The sequence below is a fragment of the Echinops telfairi genome, unplaced genomic scaffold (genome assembly GCF_000313985.2).
Source record: "Echinops telfairi isolate 266 unplaced genomic scaffold, ASM31398v2 ScPeMD7_7421;HRSCAF=8459, whole genome shotgun sequence".
In the NCBI taxonomy this organism is placed as follows: Eukaryota; Metazoa; Chordata; class Mammalia; order Afrosoricida; family Tenrecidae; genus Echinops; species Echinops telfairi.
In genome coordinates, this window is record NW_022111321.1 from 5,507,053 (window position 1) to 5,524,082 (window position 17,030).

At 38.3% G+C, this 17,030-nt stretch overlaps 1 protein-coding gene across 2 annotated transcripts in view; it reads right to left on the minus strand.

Annotated features, from left to right (window-relative positions):
* MTMR2 (myotubularin related protein 2) overlaps positions 1 to 17,030 on the minus strand; it is a 90,627-nt gene that overhangs the window by 52,010 nt on the left and 21,587 nt on the right. For both annotated transcript variants that reach the window (XM_045297771.1, XM_045297770.1), the window contains exon 3: positions 4,950 to 5,055. The gene's annotated coding sequence lies outside the window, so the exon portion shown is untranslated. The remainder of the gene's footprint in view (positions 1 to 4,949; positions 5,056 to 17,030) is intronic.

The window sequence follows — 17,030 nt, forward strand, 5'->3', positions numbered from 1 at the left end:
GTCTGATCTCTGCCTGGCAGCAATAGGAAAGGCAGGTCTGATCTCTGCCTGGCAGCAATAGGAAAGCCAGGTCTGATCTCTGCCTGGCAGCAATAGGAAAGCCAGGTCTGATCTCTGCCTGGCAGCAATAGGAAAGGCAGGTCTGATATCTGCCTGGCAGCAATAGGAAAGCCAGGTCTGATCTCTGCCTGGCAGCAATAGGAAAGCCAGAGGAGGTCAGGGAAGGTCTCTCTATGCTGATTCTTAATTCATGGAATAAAGTGCAATTCAATAAATGCCAGCTCCTTCTCTTTCTTGAAAAGACTTCAATTTTTTAAAAGCCTATGTCTCTTAAAATTAATATAGCATTAACTCTATTATACAACTCACATTTCTCTGCTTCCTTGACCCTTATACTAACCTAAATTACAATTCTGATCAAAACAGCATCCTAATGCAGCAGTAAACAATTGATAAAAAGAAGTAGAGACCAAGAAAGAGATTAGAATTGGAGGAGAAATGGTGCAGATCACATGACAGAATTTTACAAGGCCAATGACTGACTCACTGGAAACACCTATTTCAACCACAGAAATGATGATTAATATGGATATCATAAGATGAAAAACAAAAAATCAAGTGTGTGGAAGAGAAGATGGAGAAGCTCCTCCTTTCTCAGGACAAGGCCAGGAGCTGACTGCAGAACAGACCATCAATGCTCATATGTAAGTTCAATCGGGTTGAAGCTGAAGAAAACTAATACCTTACCTTCAAGAGTCAAAGTACAAAGTTTGAGTATATGCCACGTGAATGTAGAGATAATTTCAAGAACAGATTTTATGCACTGACTATTGACCAATAAAAAGAAGAGTTGTGGGACGACACCAAGTATATCATACTATAAAAATTCATTTAAAAGACAGGAAAAGGAAGGGCTACTAAAATGGATGGGAGAAGAGCCTCTGAAACTTCCTCTTGTACACATAGCTAAAGTGAATGAAAGATATGAGCATGTATGTAGCTGAAGAAAATATTTCAAAGGGCTGCTAGGAAAGACAATGTATTAGAATAAAATGTACAAAGACCTAAGAGTTAGAAAGCCAGAAAGGGAGAATAACGTCAGCATTTCTTAACCTAAAAGAACTGAAACAGAAATTCAAGCCTCCAATTGCAATATTGAAGTATTCTATGGGCCAAATACTGAACGTCCCTGAAAGCATCGACAAAAGGAGGGAATCGTAATATTCCCTGGGAAAATGTGCTGTAAAAGACCTCTTTAATTGTTAACAAGCAAAGATATCACTTTAAGGACTAAGGTGTACCTAACCCAAGACAATGTATTTTCAATCACTTCATCTACATGGTAAAGGTAAACAAATTTTGGAAAACAGAAAAACTGATGCACTTGAATTATGGAGTTGGTGAAGATTTTTAAATGTATCATGGACTGCCAGAAGAGCAGAAATATCTGTCTTGGAAGAAGTACGCCCAGAATGCTGAGGATGGTGACACTTACATACTTTGAAAGGAGAAACACATGGAAGAGGGGAATCAACTAAAGAGCACTTTAGGATTACCCCACGAGCTAAGATCAAAGGATCAACAAATTACACAAAGGAAGGGAAGAAGTAAACTACAGTCATCGGCTTTGTACATATTATATAGAGAGATACAGATATGTAGAAACACCACTACTCACTGACACTAAGTAATTCTGACTCATGGCAATCCTATATAAGGTTTCTGGGACTATAACGCTATAGCAGAACAGATAAGTCTCATCTTTCTCCTGTGGAGCGGCTGGTGGGTTTGAACCACAGACCTTGAGGTTAGTAGCCCAACAGCACCCTCAGGGCTCCTTGTATATGGACAATGATATCTATATATTTTTCTTAAAAAATCCGCCCATTCATTTGTACTACATAATTACCTGTACATGCCACTTAATCAACTTTCACTTAGAATTTTTCAAATAGCCTCCCAACATGTCTTCCTGTTTCGTAGCTACCTGCCCCTAATTAATATCATCTGTTTATGTATCCATAGCATCATTCACCCTTCACCCTCACTCTCAGCAAATAAGAGCTTATTATATTCACTGTTCCATACTTTGATGTTTAAGTGATCTTACACATCTTTTTACATCCACATATCCACTTTTTCAATGATTACATACTATTCCACTAAACCGATATAAATACTTTATTTAATGGTAACCCCCCCATCAATCACCACATTTGAAATATGGTGCTGGTAAAGAATATTCAAGGTACCTTGAGCTGCCAAAAGAACAAAAAAACCTATCTTGAAAGAAGTATGGCCAGAATGCTCCTTGGAGGCAACGATGGCAAGACTTCATCTCAGATACTCTGGATGTGTAAGGAGAGACCAGCTGGAGAAGAACATCATGCTTAGAGGGGCAGAGAAAAAGAAGAAAGTCCTCAACAAGACAGACTGACACAAAGGCTGCCACAATGGGTTCCACCATAGGAACAACTCTAAGGATGGCGCAGGACCAGGCAGTGTTTCACTCTTTTGTGGATACAGTCGCTATGCCCAACTTGACGGCACTCACTCAAAGGCACCTAACAATAATCCCATTGAAAGGCATTCACAATGTTTCCAAAATTTGCCTACAAGTTTGAGAACTCCTTTGTCAAATTTTAAAAATCATTTCTTTTTTTACAGTAACCATATTTAGAGTAAGGAAGAAGATCTGAACAGCCTTTCTATCCAAAAACAAGCTATGTCTTTCTATTTATTGAAGTCTCTCTACAGAGTTTTAAATGTTTTCTTCAGATAGTTTGTGTAAAAGTCTTAAGTTTATCCCTTCGTATTATATATTTTTAATTACCGCAGATCCTTTCTTTCCCTTATATGCATTAACTGTTTTTATATGAGTAGCTGTTGAGGCTTATGTGTCAATTTTATAACCAGCCACCTGACTAAATTCTGGTTTCTAATAGTTTTAATTTTTTTATAGATTTTAATTTTTTTTCCTCAATAACATGCCCCTTGTGTTAGGCCAGGTTGACTACAAACTCCAGAGGGAAAAACACCAGTGACACTCATATATGTGTAAGAAAGAGCTTTATATTAAAAAGTAATTATAATATCAAGTATATAAGTAATTATAAACAATATCAAGAAAGCATCCCAGCCCAGTCAAACACAAGTCCATAAGTCCGATACTAGTCCATAGGTCACTCTTCAGATTCACATGCAATGATCCAGAACGCAGGAAGATCAGAGATTGGTGGGTGCAGTTACGTGGATCCAAAGGCAGTAGACACATGACAGGGACCTGGCAGCTCTCTGGGTGGCCAGCAAGAAGAAGTGGGAGGGGGCAGGGTGCGCAATCCCCAGGGTCTCATACTCTTATAGCATCAAGGAGTCATCACGCTGCAACCCGACAGGGTTGACTCCACCCCTGACTTTCACACATCTTCAAGTTGACATAAAATTATCTAACTACTACCATACCCCTTGTTTATTTTTTTACCTTATTAAACTAGAAAATACTTGTAAAAAATGAGCAACTACCAGGGTATGATAATAGGCATCTTTATCATGTTCTTCAATGGGAATGCTTGTAGTATTTAAATATTTTAATGCAAGGGCAATCCTTACATTAAGTATTAGTGTGCTCCTTTCTAAATAAGAGTTTAAGAATTCTGGAATTGTTAAATTGTACCAGCCGTCCTTGACTAAAGGATTTTTCTGTAATAAAATGATGATCACAGGGAAATATCTATGACTTATAACAGAAATTACAATAGCAGCATTATGCTTAGCTTTAAAGTCTAAAACTTTTTGTGTTCTCCAGAAAAACAGCATGTTCATAGCATTTTACCCTTGACTGCCAACTGAATAGAGACAATACTGCCCTTGTTAGATCATGAGTATATCAGATAGACTTTCAACATTGTTTCATACTTTCTAATTTCTAAATAATCTCTAGTTTGCTTTTGGTTGGAAGTATTTAGACCATATTGTTAAAACTTATTCAGAGTTTTTATTCTTTTAAACCTGGTTGGGTTAATTATACCTGAAAAATAACATCAGAATAAATATAAACTCAATAGACATGCGATAGACTACATGTTTATAAGATGTCAGGGTTGTGGGTAATTTCATAGAAATAAACTTCTAAGAGCAGACTACTTAGAAACTACAATGGTACGTGGAGGTCGTACGGCATGGGGTTGAAGTAACTTGGATCAGAACTAAAATGTGGAAGTCAGAATACTGGCAGTACAATTTATTAGTGATAAGACCTTGGGTCTAGTACCTAATATCTCTATAAATCATTATCACTTGTGAAACAGTGATAGTAGCACCTACCTTCCAGAATTGGTAGAGGTATTAAAAAGGTAATTCATATATAGTACTTAGAATACTCCTTGGCAAATCTTAAGTGTTCAATGAGTGTTAGTTGTTATTGGCCACCATTATCATGGGCATAATCACAATTTTTTTTAATTAATCAATTTATTGGGGGGCTCTTACAAATCTTCTAACAATCCATCATTCAATACACAAGTCTTTTTATACTACACAGAAGTTCATTGTATTTTGAACTTAAAAGGTATCAAAATTAGAAATGAATTATACATTTTTCTTTTACACACACATAGTAATTCCAAATCTGCTGACTATTCTGGGGTATTAGACTTGAAGACTAATATTGCATCAATATTTCTTGTTTAATTAAAAATTATTCAAATATTAACAGCATTGGCCACAAACAGCTAACACAAAGAACTTCATCAGAACATAAGAAGAATATCAATTCCAAAAACCAAACCCACTGGCTTGAGTTGATTCCAACTCACAGCAGCCCTGGACAGCATTTCTGAGATGGTTCATCTCGATGGAAGCAGCTAGCTTCATCTTTCTCCTGTGAAGCAGCTGATGCTTTGGAACCAAAACCTTCCAGTTAGCAGTCCAATGCTTTAATCAACACTTACCCTCAAATCAGGGGAAAAGTTGTCTGCAGACGTGGAAATGGAATCCGATGATACGACAGAAGCTGATTTTGTGTGCACTGAATTCTCCGAATGAGAAGTAGAGGCACTACAAAATAGAAAAGTACAGTATGTTTCAAAACTTGGGATTTAAAGGAAAATTTCATGAATTTTGTTCATTAACAATCGATTATTTATTCACACTACCATTTGGCAATTAGCTAGCTCTACTTGGCCTGCTCAATCTTGACTGATAGACTGTAAATTCTCTATTCCTTCATGTGCCAATAAAACTGTTGGGGGAAAAATAAAAATAATAAAAATGAATTGTTAGGAAAAAATAATGGAATGTTTACTATTACAAGAAGAAGAAATATATATTCCACTATTGTGCTTCTTACAATAAATATTTCAGAATACATTTACTTATGATTATCTATGGAGAACTAGATCTAATAGTGAGACTTGTTTCAGGAGCTCTGGGCTGGAACTGTGTAAATTCTGTTATCAACCTTGCTTAAAGAGACAGAAATGACATCAAGAAATATAGGCCAGATTTTACTTACAATTTTCATTGGTTTCATAATTAGTGGTTTTATAAGAAAGTATATTGTCTTTTAAAATACACTTGAAAATAATATATTTTAGCTGAGCAATGATTTCATTTTAAATATCTTACATTTCAAGGTTTAGCTGTAATACCCAATATAAATAAATTTTAAAATAAAATAAAATAAAAATACCCAAAATAAATAAATGATTTGCTTAGTAATTCTTCTTTCTAAATAAATAATTTAAGCAGGCTGAACTGGAACAAATATATAAACTCAACTGACTCAAGATCATCCCCCTGTTGTCCCTGCAACTTTTAATTCTTTAATTAGTACATGTACGCTAACCTTGTGGCCACCGTGCACTGGAGCGGTCTTTAGCTGCAATGGCCTCTCTGGATTTGGAGCCCTTCTTGTCTGACAAGGTAAGCAATTCCAGGGCATGGCTCCAGGGTCACCTTGATACGTGCACATTTGACAGCACACTGGTTTTTCTTTAGTTTTCCTTCGTAAGTCTCTTCCCACATTTAAAGACCATATGCTATCTCTGAGAGTTTACCTACCTTCCACATTACAAGAAACTGTCTTCACATCTTAGTCCTTGCAATCTAGGAACCTCTGCCTCCATTAATTCCAGAAAATAGCTTTCTCTAAATACTAATGACCTCCTGAAGAAAAAAAGTTATTTTCTGATTTCCAATTCTATAAATTCTCCTCTCCCTTCACTAACACATTATTTGGTTTACCACCAGCTCTCAGTTTAATTTAATCAGTACCTTTTTAACTCCTACTGTATGCAAGACATTCCTGTTCTGGGTAGAGAGATAATAAGATGTTAGTTCCTTTGTGAGCTTTCCCTCCAATGAAAGAATTTAACACAAACGCCAAAACATAAAGTAGAACAAGGTAAATGAGTAAGGTAGAAACAAAGCCCCTGAGGATTTGGAGGCAGACAAGCTCCTGCTGTACTGTTGTCAGGGGCTATTGATGCCACACCATGCTCCAGTGTGTCCATGGGACTACACCTACTTTGCTCTCCTTTGTTTCAGTCTTATAATTCTGTTAGATTTCACGATACATAAATACAGATTTGTTGCTTTCCTTTAGAAGTTAAAAATTAACCCATCTCCATTTGATGGACAGAACTCACAACATTTGCTGTTGGAATGTGGACCCACCCCAACGCAAAAAAATACCAACCCACTTTCAAGTTGTTTCCAACTCATAGAGACTCTGTGGAATGGAATATAACTTCCCCTTTGGGGTTCCCAGTTGTTAATTTTTACTGGAGCTAAAAGCGTCAACTTCTCCCACACAATGACTATAGCATTCGAACTTCTGACCTGGTTAGCTGCTAAAAAATAATGCACTATACCACCAGGACTCCAGATACCCCCTACTTATAAAAGAGAACAAATCCAGATAGCTCCATATGATCCCCTCCCACAAGCCTTGCCCATAAAACGTTCCTTGATCTATTGCTATAATTCACAGATTTTGTTGGAGAAGATCCACTCTGTCCTCCTTGGGTACTTAAATCAGTGAAGACTCTTGCTCCTTCTGGCTCTGACTTCTGAAATAGGCTTACTCTTGGGAGGCTAGGCTGATGGACGCTCCTTTGCGTCAACATTACCTGGGCAGTCCAAGTCAAGGCAACCCCAGCAAAGCAACCCCATTTGGTACTAAGGAGAATTGCTCCATAGAGAATTGTTCCATAGGATTTTCTTGGCTAAGATCGTGACAAAAGCAATTCACTAGGGCTTTTTTTCTATGGAGCTGCTGGGTGGGTCTGAACTGCAAACTTGTGGATTAGCTAGCTGTCAATTGCATGGTGCTTGTACCACTCAGATACCTGAAAAAGTCTTAATTTAGGGGATCAAGAAAGGCTTTAAGCAAGTAGGTAGCATTTTATGTAAGGTAGAAAGTAGAAAAGCTCAACACATGGGAGAAAAACCCAATTTCATGAAGTAAAGGAAATTTTGAGAAAAGAACAAGGAAATGGAAAATTCAGGGCATTTTAAAGTTATTCTTAGGGGTAGATCTTTTTGTTCAGATTACAGGATCGTTACAAAGCACAAGTAGAGATAAACCTGAAAAGGTAGGTGCAGATGAGAATGTAGAAAGTCCTGAATAATAAATTATTTATTTCAGTGGTAAACCACTGAAAGTTTGTGTGCTTTAGAAAGGTCAAAGGAGAAATTAATAATAGCTAGTAAATCTGAAGACTACTATAATACTCAAGTCAGAGATACTGAAAGACTGAACTAGCAGTAAAAATGAAATTGAGTGGATGCACGGGTCATTGTGGAGCAAGTCAACAGAACTTGGCAAATGATTTGCCGTATCAAGCGGGAAACGTGAAAAGGCAAAATACTGACCTGGAAACTAGTGGCACCAAATTAGGAAGCAAAGAAGAAAAAAGGTAATAATAAATTTCATCTTGGAATTTTTAGGATTAAGAAGATTTTACCTGGTCATTCATTTACCCATCCATCTAACCATCCATTCTGGAATGTTGACTTACTGCTTATTTTGTATAAATGGGTTGGAAGACATATGGTAAAAAAAAAAAGCACATCTATGAATTAATTGAGCTGAATGCCTTAAGAGTGTTTTTTAAAATTAAGGAGGAAAAAAATGGCATATACTTACACATTACGCTAGGTTAAAGAAAACAAGTATTGTTAGAGTTCCAGTTCATTACAAGTATGGATTTATTTCTAACAAAATGTGTTTAAACATGTGTCCGTGATCAATACATGGCTGCAGAAAAGTTCTCTACAAAATAGTTATTTTAGTCTCCTTAGGGTGCCTTCACAAACAAGGTCCAATCAAAACAGGCGCTTCCAGGGTACCTGCTGAGCCAGTTAATTTCAAAGCAGAGAGCTCCTCTAAAGGTTATGGTAATTGTGTTTTGGGATTCTAAAGAGTTCATATCTTTTTTTTTTTTTTAACATTTTATTAGGGGCTCATACAACTGTTATCCCAATCCATACACACATCAATTGTGTAAAGCGCATTTGTACATAGTTTCTCAAAACATTTTCTCTCCATTTAAACCCCCGACATTAGGTCCTCATTTTTCCCCTCCCTCCCCGCTCCCTCTCCCCGCATGAGCCCTTGATAGTTTATAAATGGGTATTTTGTCATATCTTGCCCTGTCCGACGTCTCCCTTCACCCACTTTTCGGTTGTCTGTCCCCCAGGGAGGAGGTCACACACAGTTCCATGTAATCGGTTCCCTCTTTCCTACCCATTCTCCCTTTACCCTCCCTGTTTTGCCACTCACACCACTGGTCCTATAGGGCTCATCCATCCTGGATTCCCTGTATTTTCAGTTCCTATCTGTACCAGTGTACCTCCTCTGGTCTAGCCAGTCTTGCAAGATAGAATTCGAGTCATGGTAGTGGGAGCGGGGAGGAAACCTTTAGGAACTAGAGGAAGGTTGTATTTCTCATCATTGTTACATCGCACCCTGACTGGCTCATCTCCTCCCCAGACCCCTCTGCAAGGGGAAGGAGTTCATATCTTGATGGATTTTCATAAAGTACTCAGGACAACTGCAATCACAGTCTTATTATGAAAAAGTTTTAAGAAAATGGAAAAGTGCATTGGTGAGACAAAGTCCAGGAAACTTGTGTCAAGGAATTTCCCATGTAACTGTTTCAAGGTGTCTTATAAAATTCCTCTTGGGAAAAAGATCAAAATTGTCAATCTACAGCCCCGACATTGCCCTTTCAGACTTGTATTTGTGCTCTAAACTAAAAGAAACAGTGTTGTGAAATGTGTGAAAGGGCAGATGGAGGCCCATAAGGGAGAGAAGAGAACACAGGGTAGGACAGAGCAGGGGGACCTATGGTCCATTAAGATGGCCCTTCCATCCAAGGTTCCCTATGAGACATATTACAGTTCTGGACGTGGCTATGGTCTTATTTTGGAGGCTGTTCTCTGCTAGACTTGAGACCTGAACCACACCCTGTGTTTCCTTGGAGGCATCTTTAAGACTCCACTTTAGTAGAGGAAGGTGCCCTGGTGGCTGACTGGTCAGCAGTTTGAAACCACCAGCAGCTCCAAGGGAGAAAGACTGGGCTTTCTACTCCTGTAAACAGTGGCAGTCTCAGAAACCCATTGGGGGTCGCTGTGAGTTTGTCTGCTGGTTTGCTTTTTAGTACAGGATGTGCATGAATCAGAACTGACAATGGTTTGGTTTGGTTTGGTTTTTGGTGTTTCAGTTCCTTGGGGACTTTAATTTTATACTGGTAAAGGGTTTCACTTGAAATTTTATCTTTTGTGGGGCATAAAATGCTGGTTCTAGCCAACATCACCTCATCTGAAAATCTAAACCCTGATTTCTTAACTAAGCTTTGAGAGAAGCAAGAAGATCTATTGATGACTTTGATTGTGACTTTGGGACATTTCTGGCTTCTGGGTCTGGACCGTACATTTGGTTCAGCTCTGCCTGGCACTCAGATTTGGGACAGAACAGCACTCCCCACTACATGAAACATTTCCTCCAAGTTGTTTGAGTTTCTGTGGGACATTGCAGGGAATCACAGAACTTTGGGTCTTAAGGAATATGGTGCTCAAGAGAGAAGGGGGAGAGAAATGTAGCACAGTAGCATCTTGGAAGAGTTGGTCATTTGGGACATTTTCAATCTCCAACTCCTTGGAACTAATCTGGCATTAATTCTTACAAATGAAATTACTACCAAGAAGGTGGGTGGGGGTGATGAGTGGTTTGAATTCCTGAATGTCAGATTGATGGTCTGAATCCCCCCACCCCAAAAAAAAGGAATACAATTTGAGCCCCTTGAGGATATCAAAACCATTTTGGCATAGTGTAAATCAATGAGAATTCTTCAAGGCTTTTGAATGTGTATAGACCGAAATGGAAGATATATCAAGAAACAACACCTTCACATTTTGATAAGTTTCTATGATTCCAGAACAGAACTTCTTTATTATTTTCATATATATGCACATGTAATAAAAGAATTCTCTGTGAGTGATTGGGAAAGTTTGGGTTGGGCTTGAAAACTAGTACTATCCTAGCAGTATAGTATAGTAGGATATGATGGGTACAGTAGAAGAATAAAAACATTCTAGAGGGAAAACAGCTTAAGTAAACAGAATTTGTAGGCAAGGGGTAAGTCTACATTAACTGGGCTCTGTGGTTCATAGCAGGAGTGGAATCCAGAAACAGTGAGGCTATGTTCTATTTTCTGCAGCCAATAAGGAACCATCAAATATTTCTGAGGAAATGGGTCGTATAATTAATTCTATGAGCAGAGGAATGTTGTTTTTGTTTTAATTTTTAGTGTGAAAACCTTTTCCGGATTTTTTTATAATACTGGCTTCCTATAATTGTCCCTTTGTGATTGATTTATTTCACTGAGCATAATGTTCTCCAGGTTTGTCCACGTTTTGCAGTGTTTCACAGATTCGTCATTATTCTTTAATGCCTATAGGCTTTCTTCATGTGTATGTCCTACTACCAATGTATAAAGTCTCTCCACACTTGTTGTTTAATGGCTGTTTTTTAACTCCACTATTAATGCAGGCGCGCGTTATCTCACTGCTGTTTGGATTTGTGACACATTGAGTTACACCCTGCGCTGCTAACTACAAGGTCGACAGTTTGAAACCACCCGATGAGGCTTTCTGCACCTGTAAAGATTCACAATTGTGGAAACCCGCTGGGCTAACTCTTTTCTGTCCCTAAGGATCACTGTGAGTTACAATCAACTCAAAGGTAGTGACTTTGGTTTTGGCTTTAAGGCTAATAACCATGAGCATTTCTTCATTATGTTTTTTTGGTTGCCTGAATGTCTTTTTTGGTGATATGTAAAAATATTCTTTTTTGGGGGGCGGTGCTACTTAGGAGGCTATTATACTAGGCAATTATATCACAGAAAATGCAAACATAGAAGAAATAGAAAGCATAGGTTTGAATGGGGTGCATGGAAATAATGAGATAGATTTTAATGTTATTGAATTTAAGCTGCTTATAAAGCATCCAAGTGGAAATATTCATTAGGCAGTTGAAAACTCAGTGTTAACATTCCGTGAAGAAATAACAGCCAAGTGATTGATAAATACATAAAACTGAAGCACAGTTCAGGAAGAATTATAAGGCAAGAAGAAATTTGAGAGTTCGTGAATAGAACTACATCCGTATGCAAAGAAACTGGAGTTAGTGGAGCAGGACAGACGTGAGGCTTAGGAGGGAGTTTTATGAAGAATCAAGAAGAGCATTTCAGAATAGGTAGTTAACAGTACCTAGTACTACAAAGTTGCTAAACATCAGCGTCCACTTGATGAGAGAGAGAATGCTACAGGTCAATCAAGGAAAAGGAGAAAAATGTATTTATTAGTAAAAAGAGGTTAAATCCCTTGCTAAGTTATCAAGGTCTGTAATGTTTTAGAAACACTAATCTACAAAAGAAAGAACTGAAGTAGTGAGACAGACTACCTTAACTCTTTGATTCTCTCCCTACAAACTTATCTACAGCCACATCCTCCTTCTGATCGATGGTAAGACAGCCCTCCTCAGGTCAGGCCAGTCCTTCTTGTGCTCTAGATCCTGTCCCATTCAATCTCCTTTGGGAAAGGTCTTTGCACCTGTGTTTTTGTGTGTGTACAGGCGTGCATGTGCGTGGTCTTTTTTTACAATGCTGGAAATGTTACAATGTTGATAAGTGCCTACATGGTGCAAATGGCTAGCACATTGGGCTGCTAATCAAAAGGTTGTGCATGGAATCTATCCAGTGGCACTGCACAAGAAGGACTTAGTGATCTACTTCTGAAAAGCAGCCATTGAAAATCCTACTGAGCACAATTCTACTTTGACACATATGGGTCTCCATGAGTCAGAGTCAACTTAAAGGCAACTGGTTCATGCAAGAATCCTGAAGACCATTAATACTGAATTCTACCCTCAATGACTGTGGCAAAATATTGACACTGCTTTCTGGGTGTCAACAGTGAGCCTAGGAACAAATCCAAGGGCAGTGTTAGCCAGGCTCTCATCTTCCTTAACCGTTGCACTTTATTTGATACCGCTGTTACTGCCTCTCTTGGCATTTGTTTTGTCCTACGCTTCACTGTCATCAAAATGGCTTGGCTTTCTCTATTGTCTCACATCTCTAAGTCCTTTTCTTCCAGTTCTCCTCTAAATATAGATTCTCCTTAAAGCTCCAACCTTGGCTTTGTTCTCTGTTCTCCCTCCCTATGAAATATCACATATTCTTAGGACTTCAGTCATAATGGTTTTAAAAATACTTTCAGTCTACAAGAGAAGGGCAAAATTTGTTTCTTGAGGAGGAAAAGACTAAAATGTCACTCATTTATGCATAGATATACATGTAATACATAAACTAATATGTGGCATTATAGTATTAAATATGTATAGGTAAAGGAGACAATAAGAGAAAACATGTCTTAAAAAGCTCCTTTCAAAAATATTAAAACCACTCACTACATGGCTCAATTTTAAAAAGCCACATGGCATAGTGATAATTTTCTTTTCTTTTTTTTTTTTAATTGAGAAACAGTGGCCTAGCTGCCTGGCACAAACAAACAAAAAATAACCAAAGCCATTGTCATTGAATCAATTCCAACTCAGAGCCATCACAACACAACCAAATCCCCAAATCACCAAATCATGGCCACTGAATCGATTCCACCTCAGGGCCACCCTACCATCGAGTGCACTCTCATTCATAGTTTGTGGTGATAATGACATATAGTAAGGGCCCAAAAACCTGTTTATTTAATAAAGTAATGCTTACTGAGTGTTTATCTATGCCACTAACTGTTGGCATATTTTTAAAGATTAAATAATGCAATGTAAATAGTTTTACACATTCTCTGAAACAAAAGCATTGAAATAATGTAAATTATCATTCTACCTTATAGGGATTGGAACAGAAAAAGTACTACTATTAGAAAACTCTAATTCATCTAAATGGGGTTAAATACAGAACTTCAGGATTAAAACAAATAAGATGCTAACAAGGTGATCCTTAGGGAATCATGGAACTAAATTATTCATGAACAGTATCTATCAGACAAAACTCAAGATAATTTAGTAAAGAAAATCAAACGAAAATAAACATCCACTTTGGGAACCACGATTTGACAAGGCTTTAATATCTAGACTATATTTTAAAACTCCAACAGAATAAAAGAATGTCTAAAAGACATGAATGCCCGTATCACCAAACAAATGGTCAACAAACATGAAAAAGATTTTCAAAGTCAGTAGTTACCTAGGGAGCTACCAGTCAAAGCCACAGCTCCTCCCCAATAGAAAGGCAATGACACACTTAAAAGGCAGTGACAGGCCTTGGCAAGGGAGTGGAGCAGCTGGAGCGCTTATCCACTGCCGGCAGGAATGAAAATGGTACGGCCACATGGGAAGCAGTTCAGCAGTTCCTCAAAAAGGCAACCAGCCAGAATGGACCCACTGGCAACTAGCGAGCACCACCTCACCTTAGGTCTCAGCAACCCCAAAGAATGGAAACAAAGCACTCACAGAGGGATGTTCACTGCAAGCACTGTGCAGAATAGCCAAAAGGGGGAAATAACCTCCATGTCCATCAACAGATGAATAGATAAACAAAATGTGATATATACCAAACCCATTGATAGAGTGGATTCCAATTCATGGCAAACTCATTACTTGGTCATAAGAAGAAACGAAACCCTAAAACATGCTATGGCATGAACGAATAAGAAAACACATTGAGCGAAATAAGTTAATCACAAAAGGATATAGAATGATTCTATTTATATAAAGCACGTAATAAATATAGAAACCATAGCTTATTAGTGGTAACCAGAATTGAAAGTAGTTCCTGGGGGGGAGGGGGTGCAAGCAGCTTAAATGCTCAACTACTAGTCAAAAGGTTGGAGGATTGAACCCACCCAAAGCTGCCTCCCAAGTGATACCTGGGAATCTGCTTCTAAAAGGTCACAGCTTTGAAAACTCGATGGAGCAGTTCTAATTCTGCAAACACAGGACTACTGAGATTTATTCATTTATTTTTAAAAAACCATTTTATTGGGACATAATCCTCATGTCATACAATTCAATCGTTAAATCAGATAAATAAAAGTTGTACAATCATTACCACAATCAATTTTAGAATGTTTTCCTTTTCTTGTATTCCTTGTGACTATTTCCCCCTTCCCCCCAAACCACCCCTGCCATGTCAAAACAAACCATCAATCCACTGATTGTCTCTACAGAGTCCCTGGATTTCACATGCTATGATTTAGAACACACTCCACAATAGCTAACAGCACAACAGAGGTGGGAGGGCGGGGACCAGGAGAATCACTGCTTAAGGGACACTAAATTTCTGTTAATGGTGGTGGAAGAATTTGGAAAAGGATAGTAGTTGCACAAAATGAACATATCAATGCCACTGAAATGTACACATGAAAACTGTACTGGCATAAGTTTGACACATAAATATTTACAATTTAGAAAAAATTAATTAACCTACTGAAAAGGCAATTGCATATTTCCCCTCTTGTAACTAGTTCCAATTATTAATCCATTGTTGAGAATATAAATCCTGTCTACTTTTCATCTCAAATAAGGAGCCCTGGTGGCCCTGTCAGGTAAGCGGCGGGCTGCTAACCACAAGGCCAGCCATTCAAGCCCACCAGAGCACTTCATGGGAGAAAGATGAGGCTATCTGTTCCCATTAGAATCACAATCTCCGTAGCCCAAAGGGACACTTGTCCCCTATCCCATAAGGTCACAGTGAGTCAAAATTGACTTGAAGGCAGTGAGTTGAGTGGATTTGATCTCAATGCTGTGTAATATTTTATTTCATGCTGTCTACAGTTAGGAGTTTAACAGTAAATGATTACATGTAGCCATTCTATAAAAAGTACCTTCAAAATCAGGGGGACACTTTGGCAACTGCAAACACTCACTAGTGCATGTAAACTTAAGTAGAGGAGAATCAAAAATTAGGTCTCATAAATCACAGAAATTAATGCAACTTCTCCAAACCTCAATTTCATATTACAAAATGGGGATAAAAATACCTGATCTAATTTTATCACTGTGTAGCTATAAGGACCATGTGGAAAAATTGCCGTATAACTACAAGATTTTGGGAAGAGGAGCAATCCTACAACTGACAATGTATTGAAATGTGAAAAAGAAGTCTATTAAATTGCTTAAATCTTAAATTTAACAGCAAAGTAAGAAACAGAAAGCATCTTCCCAAGAAGCCTTTCTAGATTAGCACTCCTCCTGTGTAGTTCACCGCCATCGAATGGATTCTGACTCACAGCGACCTTGTAGGACAGAGGACAAGTGCCCCTTTGGGTTTCCAAGGCTGACATTCTTTGCAGAAGTAGACAGTTTCATCATTCATTCTCCCACAGAACAGCTGACCCTCAGATTAGTCATCTTTAATCCACAGCTACTTCTAACGTTTTCACACAAATTTGTTTCCTAGTTTGATAAGATAAACAAACTCAGTAATACCAAATAATACTTACCAAAACAGCCTCCCAAACAAAAGCCAAAACTTTCCCAGGTTTAACATTTATAGCACTCTACTACATTAAAAACAGTGGCAATAAATTAATAGGCCAAATCTATTCATACTAATTTCAAAAGATAAGTGATTTATAGAAAAAATAAAGAACTTCTTCAGAAAATCAAATCTTTCATTATAAAGGAAAGATTTGTGAATGATAATATACTTAAGAATATTTATGGGTTTGATAGGATATTTGCACGTATATATTTATTTCTGCTACAAATCTACCCACTAGTATGGTGGAGCATCCAGGGCACAAAATTACAAAACTTATTACACATGATCAAACACCTGGAGGCCAAGAGTCACTGGGTCTGGGGCATCAGGACCACTGTCTCAGAGGAGACCAAAGTCAACTGAAAGACAATGTCTACACCCTAATTTGTTAAGTAGCAACTGGTGTCTTAAAAGCTCTTGAACAGTCAACTAAGTGAAAGCCTTGGCCTCTCCCTACCCATAGGAAGAGTGATGAAAATCAAGACACATAAAAACACTTATCCTATGGACCACACAAACATCAGTCACCACAACCGTGAGACCAGATGAACTGGTGGTGCCTGGCTTATCATCATTACCATTACCAACTCCTCTGAAAGAGTCACTTTTGAAGCTTCCAGGTAGAAAGGTAAAGGAGAAAGGCCCTGGATAAGAGGGACTGACGCAGTGGCTGCAACCATGGGCTCAAAGAGCAATAGTGAGGATGGTGTGAGACCAGGTGGTGTTTTGTTCTGTTGTACACAGGGTCACTATGAGTCAGAACTGACTTGGCAGCACCTGATAACAACAGGGAGAGTGGGGAAAAATGTGAAAACAGATCTCAAAATCATAAAAAGGAACCACGCTTACTGATCAGATGGAGAGAGACTGGTGAGGCCCACAAGACCAAGGCCTCTACCTTTCACTTCTGAAATTGAACTTGCCTCAGGGTTGGCATAATCCACCGTTTCAGGATGAAGTCCAGAG